Source organism: Stegodyphus dumicola, chromosome 4 (genome assembly GCF_044657685.1).
Source record: "Stegodyphus dumicola isolate Sdum_Otavi_A_Nest chromosome 4, ASM4465768v1".
NCBI lineage: Eukaryota > Metazoa > Arthropoda > Arachnida > Araneae > Eresidae > Stegodyphus > Stegodyphus dumicola.
The window spans coordinates 123330474-123347802 of NC_140771.1; the positions used below are offsets into that span (position 1 = coordinate 123330474).

General features: G+C 32.4%; 1 long non-coding RNA gene across 1 annotated transcript; it reads left to right on the forward strand.

Moving 5' to 3' along the window:
• The first annotated feature begins 5022 nt into the window (after positions 1 to 5022).
• On the forward strand, positions 5023 to 16837 carry LOC118182057 (uncharacterized). Its single transcript, XR_004756998.2, has 4 exons — positions 5023 to 5119; positions 6518 to 6595; positions 7822 to 7989; positions 16725 to 16837. It is a non-coding gene; the product is annotated as an uncharacterized LOC118182057 (long non-coding RNA).
• The last annotated feature ends 492 nt before the right edge of the window (positions 16838 to 17329 follow it).

The window sequence follows — 17329 nt, forward strand, 5'->3', positions numbered from 1 at the left end:
ATATTTGGTAAGCCTTTTATTTCATAGCTTTAAACGTTAAATTAAATTAATTAAAATATACTAGGGACTTACGAAGCAACATTAGTCCAAAACTGAATACACATTTGATGATGAATTGTCTAATTGTTACTCTGTTTATAAAAGCTTCTGAAAGACTGGAAAGAGAAAAAAGTTGGGAGAGAGAAACTATTGAAAACAAAGTGAGCTATTTTCTTGAATTGTGAACTTTCAAAATAAGCAACGTGTGTTATTCATTACACCGCAAGAGCACAACAGAGGAATGCCCTAATTCCTTATAAGATAATCAAATATTTATTACATGATATATTAAGCGTAAAAAGTTTTTATGTTAGTTAATCCTGTTATCTGATTAGTTCTCGCTCAACTCCATTATCACTCAATTTCATCAACTCCCACCAAAATACAAATTATTTAAGATACAAAAGCGCAAAATTCTTGAGTTTGGGAGAGAGTACTAGGCAAATATTGCTGACCTGTTATTCTACTTACGACTCATTTTTATGTAAATTGATTCATCGGCTTTAGTTCCGGTAACTTGTATTTGCTTCGCGATTACTGAACGCCCTAGTCAAAATTTATTTAAAGCTCATTTTAATTTATATTTCATATTTTAATTTGTTTTGAGTATTTTTTGTGAATTCCCGCAAGCTGCGGTGTTAAGATCTGCTATGGTATGTGTTTGTGCAACCGTCAGGCTGTATAATTTTGAAATAAGGGTGTGGTATTTTTTGCACAATATTTTTACGAACGTTTTAAGAATAAAAAAAGCTGAAGATACTATCGACGCTTTATCATATTTTACGTACGTTATTTTTACGAAACGAAATGTACTGCTAAAAACAGTCGACACCATAGTACATTTTATTCGTTACTTTTACGAATACTATACGAATTCTTCGAACAAAAAATCTATGATTCAGAGTATCTTTTGTTTTATTTCTAATTTTATAGTTTTTTTTCCTTTTGAACAAAAAAAAAAGAGGAAGTATGTGCAAAAATAGAAGTTCTTTTAATTGCGTTTTAATGCCAAATACTAATATTTTTATTTAATAATAATAATAATAATAATAATAATAATAATAATAATAATAATAATAATAATAACTACGAAATTGTATGCTGAATCCTGATATTTTACATAAATTTCAGCTCCTTTAATCATTGCTATAAAAATCACATGATGCTAAAAATTTTTAATTTTGTTTAATGTACGGAGAAAATGATACAGTAAATTTTAAAAAATTTTAATTTTTTTAATGTACGGAGAAAATGATACAGTAAATTTAAAAAATTTTTATATAAGAGAAAAAATAAATAATGTAGATAAATAATTATCTTATATTTATATTTTTGCTGAAACAATTAAGGATATTCTTAATATGAAGATCGACTTTTCCAGTAAAATGAACTCAAAATTTATGTGACTAATTTTATGATAACTAATTTTATGTTAACTTATAAAATTACTTGCTTTTACGATTGTACACTGAGCATGCGCACAGACATATATTTCTGTTTTTCTTAGAAAAAATTAATTATTACTTTACTACAGAGATGCTGTGAATATAAATTTGACAATGCAAAAATTCATTTATTTCATGTGCTAATTTAGAGACTTTCTTAATATGTTTAATTATAAAGGGGAAAAAAAGCGTTGTAATTCATGTTCACTGAACCAAACATACTTCCGGCAGAGTGGAGAGATATTTGTCAAGACAACAGCAATGGCGGCGTTTGTGAGTAATGGCGATGTTCTATATCGGATCTGTTATTACAGTATTATTTGAAGCATTTTATATTTTCAGTGTTTAATAATCATGCTTTCTTCATTTGTGTACAGTTTTATGAATAGAGACAGTCTAGGGAATGTGATTTTCCTATAAACTTTTTTTTTGCTAAACGTGCCGAATCATTCATTTTTAGCATTTGGTACAGTTAATGACATAAAATACCAAATCAATAAATTTAAAACTTCCTGTTTTGTACTTGTGTTTGTTTGTGTGTTTCTTACTGTTTGTTTCACTCCTGTTTGTATGTTTTTCATTTACTAATACTGTCTTTTACTCAAACATTTTAATATTTATCTTAAAACGTACTGTAATTATGCAGGAAGGATGATGGATGGATGATTAATGGAAAAAGAAAGGCAATTTTAACATGATTAATTGTTCAGAAATCTGTTCTGAAAAATACATACACTAACTGCCCTTGAAACCCTTGTGTCAAAAAAAAAAAAAAAAAAAAAAAAAAAAAAAAAAAAAAATCTGAAACGTTTCAGATTTTAAATTACGTCCAAAGGGGCGTTTTTTAACATTTTGTGTGTTACCTTTCTTTATTAAATATCATGTTCCTCGCACTTAAACCATAAGATCCAGTGCAACAGCAATATCGCAAAATAGTTTTAAAACGAGCATATCTTTAGAATTTCCGATACAGAGACTCACGCGCTGGAGATAAAAATGTTTTTTCTGCACAACGTTGCCATTGCTCGCTTTGAAATCCTTGAGTCTGTTAATCAAAAATTCGTCAAAGTTTTAAAAAATAGGAAATCGATCATAAAACAAATTTCAAATTTCAAATTTGGTCTTCCACATGCTCATATTCGTTGGAGGATTACGTTATTCAAAATTCGATGACTCTATGTACCGTTGTTTTATCACAATACGAGAAATATACATACATTTATGCAGATTTTTCATTATTTAATTTCTTCAAATATAATTCAGGACTCTAACATTTTGTGGCAACAGTTTGAAAAGTGAACCGACATTTATGAGTCCGACGCAAAATGCCAAAACGAAACTAATAGTCCTTCGGGATTCAAATCCCTTTGGACTAAATATTTAACATTCATTTATTTGTAAAATTCTATTTTTTATTTGTTTAGTATTTTTCCTAAAAATAATTTAATTTCTCATTTTTGAATTTAGTTTTATAAATATTTATCTCAATGTATAATCTTTAACTCAGAGATATCGTGCTTTTAAAAGAGGAAATTTTATGTGATAAAACACAGGTACTTTTGTTTCATATCTGTGTTCCTCTTTTTTATACTGAATTTTCATGAACTTGTAATTACTGAAATATATAAAGTTTTCTTTAAGTCCTTCATAAATCCATTCGTCTTTTGCTACTTTAGTTTGTCTGATTTTTGTTGTTTCAAATGAATTACCATAGTTAAAGAAATAAAATAAATTCAAGTAAGCTTGCCTTCCTTTCAGTTTTAAATAAATTAATAGATTTATTACTATTTACTGCAGCTTCAGGTTTCTCTACACATAATATTTTAAGTCAAAACTTTGACTATGTCGATTATTAGAAATGCATAAAATACACTCTTTTGCAAAAACCTGGCAGCATCAAGAAGGACTTTTGCGATCGTTACGAAATTTGGTATGCAAAACCATCTTGATAGAATATGCAAATGATCAAAGTTTCAAGGCAAATGAACAGGAATTGCGATCATAGCGCGCAATTCGCAAAGCATACAACTAGTAACAGAGGCGGAAACTTTATCTTTTTTTTTTTTTTTTTTTTTTGTTGCTGACATTGTAATTCCGTAAAGAAGCAACTAAAGATGCCATTACGACGATATCGAACACCTTACAAACAACTAAACGACTTCGACCGTGGTCGCACTGTAGGGTTGCGTGAAGCTGGGTGGTCATACCGAGCAATAGGCTACCACCTGCAGCGTACAGACACTGCTGTGCAAAGATATTGGCAGCAATGGTTGCTAGAAGGAAATTATTTACGAAATGAAGGTTCTGGAAGGTCAAGTATGACAAATCCGAGGCAAGATAGGATCATTGTTCGTCGAGCCCGTATCGCCTTAACGGTATCATTATCGATTATTCAACGCACTACAGTCATGTCTATACCTCCCGTGGTACCGTCCACCATCTCACGGTGCTTGTCTGAGGCGGGGTTACGTTCACAGAGGCCTTTAAGACGTTTGCCTTTGAACCCACAACATCGGCGGAGTCGTCTGAAGTGGTGTCGCAGCCGAACATCATGACTGCCATCAGACTGACATCGTATAATGTTCAGCGATGAATTCCGCTTCACTCTTGAAGCAGATGACCACCGTGTTCGTGTCTGGAGAGGACGGGGCCAACGGTCCCAATCAGCCTTTGTTTTACAAAGGCATACAACCATAACCTTCGGCGTGATAGTGTGCGGCGCTATTTCTTATGACAGCAGGTCATCTTTAGTCATCCTCCGTATATCTTTACAGCTCAACGATATGTTGATACCATCCTGCGGCCGGTTGCATTACCCTTCATGGCACGCCATCCTGAGCCATTTTTCAACAAGATAATGCCAGGCCGCATACCGCTCGCATATCTCTGGACTGCCTCCGTGCGGTTGATACTCTTTCTTGGCCAGCAAGGTCACCAGACCTTTCACCTTGTCTGAAACATGGTAGGCCGCCAGATTCAGGCAACCCAAAATATCGCAGATCTGGAGCGACGACTGATGAATGCTTGGCAGAAAGTGTCGCAGAATGTCATTAGGAACCTCTATCACTCCTTGCCTCGACGAATTCAAGCATGCATTGCCGCCAGGGGCGTTTCGACCAACTACTCAGTAGGTGATTGTGAGCCGTGAACATGTACTATGACCTTGAAGTTTTAATATTTTTTTTTATCTGTGTATGAGCTATACACATATTGAATTTCATCCAAAACAACCACTTCCTTCACTGCTTTTTTTTTTTTTTTCAAAAGAGTATATTTATTGAAAAGTTAGTGTTTGATCTAAAATATCTTAAATTGTTTGAATTATATTTTATTAAATCTATGTATTTTGATATAGCTGGATATTTAAAAAATTAAATTGTAAATGTGCAGAAATGCTTGTATAAAATCAAGAAATTGCTGATATTTTTGTTGCCCTTTCCTTGTGAATTAAAAAAAAAAAAAAAAATTACAAATTGGTGTGGTGAGTCAGTGCTATGCTGAGTTGCAGTAAACAGGATATCCTGTCTACCAGACCATCAGAGAGGCAGATTTGGACTGAAATCATAATGGTACATTTGCTTAAATTAATACTGTTTGTTTATGAATGTAACAGAAGTAGATTCTAATAAGCTAAGGTATGATTTATTTTCTACTATTCTATTAATTTCGAAATGTAAATAATGCAACCAAAAATTTCTCTTTATAGTATTTCACTCAGTATACGTTGATGATATGTAAAATCATGTTGTTGTACGGAATGTTAGTTTTGCACAAGAAAGTTATTTTATTGATCTAACAACATCCGCATGAATCAAATTTTTTAAGAATTATTAAAAATTCTAAGTTAACTTAAAATTTTCACATTTAAAAAATATATGTATAATATAGCATTAGTTTTCTAAGGAATAGAAATCAGTAGCAATAGAAAAGGTTGTAAAATCTGTTCTGTTAATGGAGGGGGATAATTTAAATGAGATTGTCCTAATATAGTTTCAGTATGAAATGAAACTATGATTTCAGATTTTTAAGAAAAATAAGAAAACTACATTTTTGGATAGTGAAGATGAAATTTTCTACATTTAAGAATTCTAATAAAACTCTGATTAATGTAAATCCTGTAATGTATTGCAACAGAGCTAGAATGAACTATTTGTACTAAATATGTCGAAAATGCATGCTTTAAGTACTGATTATTTCCTAAAAATATTCTACATGTTTATTCTTTACAAGGAAAAAAAAAAACAAAAAGTAGCTACAAGCTATATTTACTATTTATTTATTTATTATTTGAAAGTTAAATTAAAAAAAAAAAAAATCGGAAAGGTTTCAGATTTTAAATTACTTCCAAAGGGGCGTTTAATTAACGTTTTGTGTGTTACCTTTATTTATTAAATATCACCTTATTTGCACTTAAACTATAAAATTCAGTTCAATAGCAATGTCGCAAAATAATTTTAAAATGAGCATACCTTTAGAATTTCCGATACGCAGTTCCGCTCGCTGGAGATGAAAAGTGTTTTTTTTCGCCGTAGAGTGTTGCCATTGCTCGATTTTAAATCGTTGAGTTTGTTATTCAAAAATTCGTTAAAGGTTTACAAACTATAAAATCGATAATAAAACTTCATGTAGCATGTGGAATATGGGCATAGGGAAGAACAAATTTGAAATTTGGTCTTCCACATGCCCATATTCGTAGGAGGATTACGTCATTCAAAATTCGATGGCCCTGTCTACCGTTGTTTTATTTCAATGCGAGAAATATACATACATTTATGCAGATTTGTCAGTATTAATTTCTTTAAATATAGTGCAGGACTCTAACATTTGGCCGTTTATAGTAAGTCAACGCAAATTCGCAAAACGAAAACAATAATCCTTCAGGGACTAAGCCCCTGTGGACTAATAATAAACTAATTTTCAAGAATGCAGTAAAATTAGATATGCATTCAGCTCTAGTAATTTTAGTTAATGATATTTTTCTATAGCAAATATGAATTTTTTGTGCAAGTATAATAATTTAATTTTTTTTCTAGAGATTGAAGCAAAGAATGTTATAGATAATACTACTCGTATTATGTATAGCCACGAAATCGTGTTGGATACGTTGCAAGGTAATTTTCTATTCTGCATTAGCTCAGTTAACCTTAATACACTGTTACAGATAATTTTTAGTATTCCCCATATGAGTAAATTTATGAAAAATATAATAAAAATGCAAAATATTAATTTAAAAATGACAAAGGTAAAGTTTAATTGAATTGAAAAAGTTGGAAATACTGTCTTTCTTTCTACGAGTTAAAAAATAACTTCAAATAAAATTTCTTGTTTTAGATTTTTATGTTATTTGTTCATTATTATTATCTAATTTATCATTTCTATTGAGGTCACGGACCTCGTTACCGCGCTCTTTATTTGTCATATTTACTCACATATTCTATCCCCCTTTTCCCTAATATATATTATGTATTTCGAAGGACTTATCAATTTCAGCAATAAGCTTTTTATATAAACAAATACTTTGGTATTTGTGTATATAGTATACATTGTTACCATGTGTCAATTTCTAAATGATATGCTGAAAAATTAAGGAAAAGAGGGGAAATATACAAATAAACTGCGGCATTTAGTGTTACTAGAATTCAATATTTAAACTAGAATTCAAAAAGTACCAAATACTATTAGCTTATATTTTATTTTAAACTGAACAGCTTCTTTGCACCCAAATAGGTGAAGCCTCCCAGAACTAGTACTTTGACATAACTTCTATTTCTTATAAATAGTTCAGCTGCATGGAGTTGTCCTTGTTGATGCCATGTGTAATGTAAACATGATAAGCTTCTTTTAAATATATCCTTCCTAAAACTATTCCACTAGGTAGATTTCTTTCGTAATTTATCTTAATTGAGTCATCCTGATAATTAAGAATTTATTAAAGTTAATATGTTAAGGGAAAATTTGGTAATGGCTATTAGCTATTAAAATGTATCATTTTACTCACATTGTTTCACTTAAATTATTGTGTGTTTAATTCATTTTACGTATGTGTAAGCAAATGCATACGCAGAACTATGTTTTGGGTATATAATACATTAATTTGTGGGCTGTTTTTTAGAAAATGTATTAATGATTTATACCCTATTCATACTGCTACAACATTTTGTGATTTTTACATAAATGAGCTATTTAAAATAGCTGCGTCAAGTGGCAGAGCAAGAAAATTCATGTGGATCATAAATTAATATTACATGGGATTTTTTTATTTATTTAATAAAGGAAAAATTTAAGCTACAAGTGAAGTTTTTTATTATTAAAAATTATTTGCATACAAATTTTACAGCAAATATTTCCTGCGAGTGAAATGAAAATTTTTATTTTGCCAAGACAAGGAATCTACATAGTGAAATCAGTAACCCTATTTTGAGATGTTAAAAGAGGAAGTTTTGAATTTAAATTGATTTTTGAAAGAAGACTTCAATCATTTAGCCTTGCTACGCGACATTTTACGGTAATTTATAATTTTATTGTTATTCATTTTTCTGTTTGTTTTCTTATTTTACTGAAAATGCTAATGATTGTAGACATAAAATATTTTATATTGCAAACTGATATACCCTTATTATAATACTTTTAATTGTGTATTGTTTTTTGGTTTATTGAAATGCGTAAAACAACCGTATATATGACTAATAAATGCATAAAATTTCCTGTAATAAATATGTTTTTATTACTTACGCAAAGTAAACAAAAGATAATTTTAACCATAAAACATCAGGAGTGTAGTAATTTAAATTATTTGTAACTTCTGTTTTAAATAAAACAGCCAGAATATTTTAATCATCATCATGTACTAGATGATCAATTTATATTAGTTCAGATAGTATTAGGCTCTTGAATTTGCATTCTGTTTAACCTCATAAGTTAATTTCCTAAGCAAGCAGTTCTAGCACATCTTAGGTGTAAAATTTTATTATAATTTGTATTAATATTCTTGACAAAACAACAATGAATTCCCCCTTAAGCGAATTTAACTTGAAACTGAAAATTAATTTTAGTGTCTATGCTTTTAACTATAGCATTTTTAAGCATCCTTTGATTTATATTAAGTTCTTTATCTTTAAATTATTTTATTAAATGAAGATCTTACATTTTGCTAACAAATTTCATTCTAGTCCATTTCATATCCAAATGTTCTATTGGTCATGTTGCTAATTTAGTACATGCCTCTCCTTGCAGTTAATTAAAATAATTCACTCTGATATCTGTAAAACTTAAGCATGACATATTTAGATAAAATTTTCAACCACAGTATGTATATTTATAAGGTATTCTTATTTTGTTCTAATACATGATAGGCCAATTTTAAAAACAGAAAATATTTGCTTGTCTAAAAATTAAGTCAAAATATTTCCTTTTCATACATTTCATGTAATATGGAGAACTACATGTTAACTGAGTCATCCTTTTGTAAAATGATCGTGATGCTAAGCGAAATGTTTCTCTTTGGCTCTGTTCAAAAGGTTAAATAATGTATTTTAAAATAATTTCTTAATATTTAAGTATTACCAAATGAAGTAAAAAAATCATTTCTTTTTTTGAAAATTTCCTCATTTCTACTCTACAAACTCAACTTGATTTAATGTATATTTCTGTACTAGAAAGTAATCCTATATTGTGCAAATATTACATATTAAGTGTAATTTAAGTCATATAAAAATGCATATCTCAGATTATTATATGTAATTAAGGATGTGATAACTGCTGTTCCAATGAGCATAGAATAGCGAATGGTGTCATTTAGTTACTTTTTACTATTAGAGAAACGCTTCATAATAATGACAGTACTTTTATTTGAGTCAACCCATGTTCAAAATGTCACATTTATGAAAATTTTCATAATTGTACTTTAGGATTTGCATCCTTATGCTAATTATTTTCTAATATATACAAAAAGCTACCTTCCTGGTATCCACCTTTATTTCCATAATGTAAGTAAATCTTTCATTTATTTCGGTAATCTGCAAAGCAAAACAAGTTAATTCTGCTGCCCAGGTAGCAAACGTATGAAGGTTGTTTTTTACAAATTACAAACTGGTCGTCATGAGGGTAAGAAAACCGTTTTGTAGTAGCACTTTTATGAAAATTTCTCTGTTTCAAAAATTGACCGACTTGCATAAAGGTGTTGGCAACATAATGAAGCTGTCCGTTCTCAGCTATTGAAGATTCTGTCTGTCTTAGTATTAAGGTTGTAGAGTTGCGCGCCTCCAACCTGCACGCAACCAAGAGGTGACTGTTAAAACTGGAATTTAGACAGAATCTTGCTAAGGGTTTAAGTCCCTTTTTATTCAACTTAAGAAATTACAATTGCGTGCTCTTGACGCTCACAAACTACGCCGACCCGGCGGTAAAATAAAAATAAGAACCTGAAAAGAAATATTAACAAGACTCTAACTACGAGGCTCTCTAAACGTAACTAACCTCATCGCGTTTTGCAATACCGCTGCTAATTCAACAAACTTTGAATATCACGTTAAACGATTAACAATTCTCCGAGACAAGCACACAGGCCAAAACGCGGGGTTCTTCAATTTCTGGCTAACTACCTCCGCGCTCGTGAAGTAAGAACAGCACAGTTCGAACTCGTTTCCTTTCTATTTAACTCAGAATACTTCCGCTGATAATTTGAATCCTTGCACGTTCTACTAAAATTTACATACTCTGGCATTGGCAGTTCCAGGGGAAAGTAAGGCTTGACAGGAAAGATAGTTTAAACTTAAAATAAATGTTAGTTAAAATAAATATAAACCCTACATTTGCCGCTGCCAGAATTTGGAAAACTTGAAAGCAGGTCCTACAAACGACCTGTTGTAAAGTTTCTACAATTCTGAACTAACTCTTAAGAGCCTCGTTTACACAAAAAAATCTTATGTAATAAAAGGTATACTAAATTTCTGTAGATTTTTATATAAATCTCTCTTCTTACAGCAACTTTTCCTGGACTTCAGCAATCAATCTTGTTCTTTTCCTTCCAGCATCTGGAAGGAATAAGTATCAGTATCTTTCTAAATACATTATAATTTACACTTTCTTGACACTGAATAAATTTTTGTTTTTAAACGATTCGTTTTCCTTAGTTACTGCTTAATTCACATTCATTCACTTATTCAAACATTAATTTAACTTTACCCTGGCTCTCCACCATGTGTGGTGTAAAACGGGAATATTCGTGTTTTAGTTTTACAACACTTCCCTAACCACCATGATTTGTTAGAATTCAACGACCAAATAGACACACCTTACTCGACATTCTACAACTCGATGAGCTACTTTAAAATTCTTAAAATTGAAGTGTAGGTGGAGAACCCTACAAAACACATTCATTCTAACTTCCCCCTTATTCATCTTTAGACATGCAGGCTTTCGCTCTAAAGCATGATTATATCTACAGTTTAATACTTAGGGTTTAATACTTATAGGTGGAGCACCCTACAAAACACATTCATTCTAACTTCCCCGTCATTCATCTTTAGACATGCAGACTTTCGCTCTAAAGCATGATTTTATCTACAGTTTAATACTTAAATTCGAATTCATTGCTTTTAAGCATCTACTTTTAGCATCTAAAATTTTATGCTTCTAGACTAAATTCTACTTTTACATAACTTTCAAGTATTTACGTATATTTACGAAATTTTAATACATACGCTTTTTACAATTTACCATAAAATGAATAAGAGAAAATACATTTTTACTTTACTCATTCTTCGCCAAGCTGGCGGCACTGAAACTAAAATTCTTATTAATACAAGAATACGAAGTTATTTTTATCTTCGGCCAAATTTTGGCTTTAACATAACAGAATTAGTCTTTCGACCAACAGAAAATGCTTGTTCTTAGATTTTATACTTAAAGAAAATAATACTTTTGCTTTAGCTAAATAAAGTAAAACAAAACTAAGTCTCAACCGAGACATATTGACTTTCGTCAAAACATAGAACTTCGTATTTACGCATAACATTTCGGAACAAAAGAAAAAAAAAATTATAGAAGATTTTAACTTATCTTTGAGTTTTCGATGATTGAAACTCCGTCATTCTTTTCTGGCAAAACTGTTCCCACGTTATAGGTTTCATGGACGTCAATCTTCTCCTTACTGACCTCCGAGTGTCGTCCACATTAGTTTTTCTTTTCCGTCCTCTGCATGCTGGCCTCTTGGCGTAGCAATCGTCGGGTTGCTGTCTTTTTCGTTTTTCCCTTGGACGGCTGGTCTTGACGTCCTCAGGTCTGGAGTCCTTCTTGAATTTCTTCTGTTGTTGCTGTTCTTTTCGTTCCTCCTGCTGTCTTTTTAGTTTCCGGAACGGCGGCCTTGTTTGCAATTGACTCTTTCGCCGTGGGAGCGTTCTCCTTGATGTATAATTTCTACTGCGATACGTTGTAGGTGGTGTTTTCCTCTTTACCAAGGTTTCTTTACGCAGTGGCTTTCCATTCTTGTTTTTCTTAAATGCTGGAGTCTGAAAATTTTCGTTTTTTCTTTTCGGTACCGTCGCCTGGGTTGCAGAAAGGCTAGGTCTCTCTTCAGTTCTCTGCTTCTTGGGTGGTGGAACGAGTGACGTTATTTCGGGACCTTCTACTTCTTTTACGCTTGAGTCCTGCAAGAAAATTTTAAGGATTTCAAAATCATTTTGATTATAGTATTTTTTCACCTGGTCGGCAGTTGCTATATAGATTTCCCCCTCTCTCGTTCTTAAGGTACAATACTACTCCTTTGATTTCCGGAATTACATAGGGGCCTTCACATTTTGGAGCTAACTTTGCAGTAAAATTGTCTGGGGCACTTGATAAACAAAATTTCCGCTTCAATACTTTATCCCCAACTTTAAAATCTGCTTCACGGCGTTTTCTATCGTAATATATTTTTTGCTTATTTCTTGCCGTATCCGAGATTTTAAGTCCCTGATCAATAAGTTTTTGCACATCTTTCTGTTTAAACTCTTGCTCTCTTTGTTGCACAAAGAATAATTTATCTAAAGGCGTAATTAACATTCGGCCTAAAAATAATTCTGCTGGGGATTTTCCCGTAGTATCGTGATTTGCCGTTTTTAAAGCATAAGCTAATTCATTTATGTAGCCATCCCAGCGCTTGTGATGTGTGCTAACGTAACTGCGAATTATTTTTACAATGTTTTTATTCACTCTTTCTGCTATGTTTGCCTGTGGTCTTATACGGAATCATTTTGATATGGCGTATGCCAAGTCCAGTGCATATGTTTTCAAATATTTGACTAATGAATTGTTTTCCATTATCGCTAATGAATTTTATCGGTGCACCGTATTTTAAGATGTATCTGTGTAAGAATGCATCTGCGACTGTTTTGGCTGACGCGCGTTTAAGTGGAACAATTTCTGTCCATTTTGCAAGGTGATCTACAATTACTAAAAGAAAACGATTTTTATTTAACTCGCTCTGGGAGAAGGGACCAAGAAGATCTATGCCTAAAATTTCATTCAGAAATGTAGCGCGAATGCTATTTAAGTACCCGGCCGGGCTGTAATTAATATCATTTATTAACTGACATTGATTGCAGGACCTGACAAACGCAGTTACTATTTTGTTTAATTGCGGGAAATATACCGCCTCGCGTACCCTTTTTAAAGTCTTTCTGACCCCTAAATGACATAACCCAAGGAAAGAAGAAAGTTTCTTGGCGGTGTTGGGCGGTGGGAAATTCTTGATTGCTTTTATTTTTGAATCTTGCGTTTCTATACCCTTTTGCGAAATTTTATAACCGAGATATTTAAGTTCTTTTGTTGCAAACTTGCATTTTGAGGCGTTAATTGTAAGACCGACCTCTTTTAATAATTTAAAAATTTCTTCTTGATCTTTAACAGTTCCAACGTACTACTCGTTATAATTATATCATCTAGATAGATTAAAGTCAATTTTCCTAGGACAGGCTTTAGAATAATGTCCATAGCTCTCTGGAATGTTGATGGGGCCCCACACAACCCAAAGGCCATGCGTAAAAATGCATAAGTGCCCGATTTTGTTATAAACGCGGTTTTATGTATGTCTTCGGGTCTCATAGCTATTTGATAGTAGCCAGACGTTAAGTCCAAAGTAGTCATATATCTAGTAGATTTGATCTTTCTAATAATTTCCTCTACAACCGGCAAAGGGTAAACTGGGAATTTAGTAATACTATTCAGTTTTCTGTAATCGTTAGCAAACCTCCAAGCCCTTTTATCCGAAGGAGGAAACTCGTTCTTTTTCCCACATAGTACGACTGGACTCGCGTACTCACTATTTATGGGCTTTATTATTTTATTCTTTAACATCTCCTGAATATGTTCTTCGATGATTATGTCTTTGTGTTTATCATAACGATACGGTTTAGTCCTACAAGGTTTTTCGGCAGTTAACTGTATCTCATGCGTAACTATTTGACAGATACCAGGCTTTTCTGAAAACAAGTTTGAAAAATTACTCACCATTTGCTGGATGGCTTGACTTTCATGGTCATTCAAATGGCTAAGGTCAACTTGCGGTTGTTCCACAGGTTCCACCACCCTCTGGTCCATCACCAGCACAACAGAACTGTCTTGAAAATTCAGTTTGGCCCTCGCGGCCCTTAAAAACTCCATATTTAAAATAAGAGGATTTTGCAGATTCTTCACTACGAAAATTAATACTTTGAGGCTTTCCTCTTTTACCTGTATGTTTAATGATAATTTCCCGATGCAGTGACAGGTTTTTCCTTGCTCCGCTATAATTTCCGTATTTTTGTTTTTAAATAATCGTAACCTATAAAAATTCTTTTTGAAGAATGTTTCGCTAATAAAATTACCTTCTGCTCCTGTATCGATGAGGGCTTCTACTGGTACATCGCCAACCAGGACTTGTATAATTGGTAGATGTGATTTCTTTACTATGACCGTATTTAAATGTCTTTTTGAGGGTTTTTAAAAACTTCCGGAGCCTGAACCCTCGCTTTCACAGGCCCCTCTACTCGTTTAAAGCTTTCCTTTCAACTTCTGCCTTCTGGGTACGCGGATGTTTGTTTTCGAATTACCATTTTGGGCCTTGACCTTCGAGGTTCGATGAGTTAGCTTGATAGCTCTTTCCCCCATAAGAGCGATTTGCATTTCTGGTTTGCTCATTTGAAGATTGCCTTCGGGTACTTTGAGAATACGATGCCCCTCTAGCTTTTTCGGCTATTCTGCGATTTTGAAACTTCACCCCCAATTCGAAGAGCTCCTGCAATGTGCATGGGTTTCTAATTTCGAAGTAGTCTTGAACAGCAGGTAACAATCTTGGTAAGATTATTTCAATAATCTCCGCGTCGGGTTTCTTCCCATACAGCATATCCGTCAGTTTAATTTTTCGCAGAATAAAGTCCGTCAACTCTTCTATATTCCGTTGATAGAAACTGTATAGTTTCTATCAACGATTTCTATCAAACTAGCCTTGCTCGATCTTTCACTATGGGGAAGGCCTTTAATAACGATTTTTTGAAATTTTCAAATGTATATGTCTGGCTTCCAAATTCCCCTAATAAAGATTTGCCTATATTCTTCCACCATAGCGCGGCCTGTCCTCTTAGTGCAGATGTGGCGATGGCAACTTTTTGTCTTTCAGGCACAGGGTAGAGCTAAAAGTGATTTTCTAGGCCTACTAGAAATATCGCCACCGATTTTTTTCCGTCGAAATTGACGTTTGGCTTGATTGACGCTCTCAAAGTCTGGACCAGCTATCCAAATCCCTCCAATTGGCTTGCCATTTCTTGGTGTTGTCCCGCGGCTTCCATCCCATTTTCGGCCATTTCAGTTCGACAAGTGTTCGGGCGCCAATGTAGAGTTGCACGCCTCCAACCTGCACGCAACCAAGAGGTGACTGTTGAAACTGGAATTTAGACAGAATCTTGCTAAGGGTTTAAGTCATTTTTTATTCAACTTAAGAAATTACAATTGCGTGCTCTTGACGCTCACAAACTACGGCGACCCGGCGGTAAAATAAAAATAAGAACTTGAAAAGAAATAATAACAAGACTCTAACTACGAGGCTCTCTAAACGTAACTAACCTCACCGCGTTTTACAATACCTCTGCTAATTCAGCAAACTTTGAATATGACGTTGAACGATTAACAATTCTCCGAGGCAAGCAAGCACACAGACCGAAACGCGGGGTTCTTCAATTTCTGGCTAACTACCTCCGCGCTCGTGAAGTAAGAACAGCACATCTCGAACTCAATTCCTTTCTATTTAACTCAGAATACTTCCGCTGATAATTTGAATCCTTGCGCGTTCTACTAAAATTTACATACTCTGGCATTGGCAGTTCCAGGGGAAAGTAAGGCTTGACAGGAAAGATAGTTTATACTTAAAATAAATGTTAGTTAAAATAAATATAAACCCTACGAGGTTTTTATTTAAATAAGCATTTAAATATTCTCAGAATAAAAGAATAGAGGAATAAATGTTAAAATAGCCATTATGTGGGAGATATTTAGAGAATACTATTAATTATTTTCGTTTATAATATAATTCATAGCATTAAAGGAAGGTGAATGTTTTACCTCTACTGTATTTGGCAGTGAGAAAGGGTGTTTTGTTGTTAAATAATTCTTGTTTGTATTGTTATGAAAGGATACGAGTTACACTGAAGTATTATTTATTGGCATATGTAGCATAAACATTATATTCATTTGTTACATTATTTACTACTCCTATAAAAACTTAGTTATGCCAGTTCCGCTGTCAGCATTTGAATTTAATATTTAATGCTTAATTTGCTGTTACTGAAATTAAAAAAAATATATATGTTTACGTTCCTCGTATTAGAATGGCGCCAACATGGATGACGCAGTTTCGTTTTTAAATATCCTTAATAAATTCAACGACTCTTGGTGTATTTAAATCAAACTGAAGACATTTAATGATATAAAATTCACACGTAAAGATTTAGTAATAATTCAGCAGTACAGATAAGCATACAATAAGAATTTATAACAGTTACAGGTCAGCTACGCTTTTAGCGACCGAATTCTACGAACGACAAATCTCAAAAGCGTGTTGCCAAAGCAGGGCAACGAAAAGGTAGAAATTAATTTGACAGGCGTGAAAGTGAACAATATATATGTAGCAGTTTTCAATATTCAATATTTTCAATTTTCAATATTTATTAATTTTCATTAATATTTTGGTAAGGTTTATCTTACTAATTATTGTCTTTGCTTATATTTCAGATGAGGAATTTGGAAAAATGAATTTGGTTTTCTATTGCTTTTATATTTTTGTGAAGACTTGTAAAATTTTGAAATTTAATGTAGAAGTAGGTAATTAAAATAATGTCTGTTAATATCATGGCTTCATCATTTTAATAACAACAGGTAAAATTAGAAACAAATTTAATATATGAATAATCAATCATTAATTATAATTCATTCTTTCTAAAGGTTTTAGAAATAACACTGAAATCATAACACGTCATTAAGTTTTCAAAAATTAGCCTATCCAAGCATTAAACATGAAATTGTCCTTTTCATAATAATGTTTTACGTTAAGGTACCTAAAACAAATAAAATTCAATTGAACAGAAATGTAAATGACATAATACATTTTAGGATTGAGTATTTTTATAATTACTGTTATTATTTTTGTTGAACTGAAAAGAGGATCATTCCAAGTTAAGAATGAAAAAGCACCATGTGTAGGGTGCATTTTAGTTTACATTGAATGGCTTTTAAATTCTATTGACTTTTCTCTGAATAATAACATTAAAAGTCTTTTAAGCAGTCACTATTTCTAATTTATGTATTCTTTGTTATTATTTATTTAAACTGGATTTTAA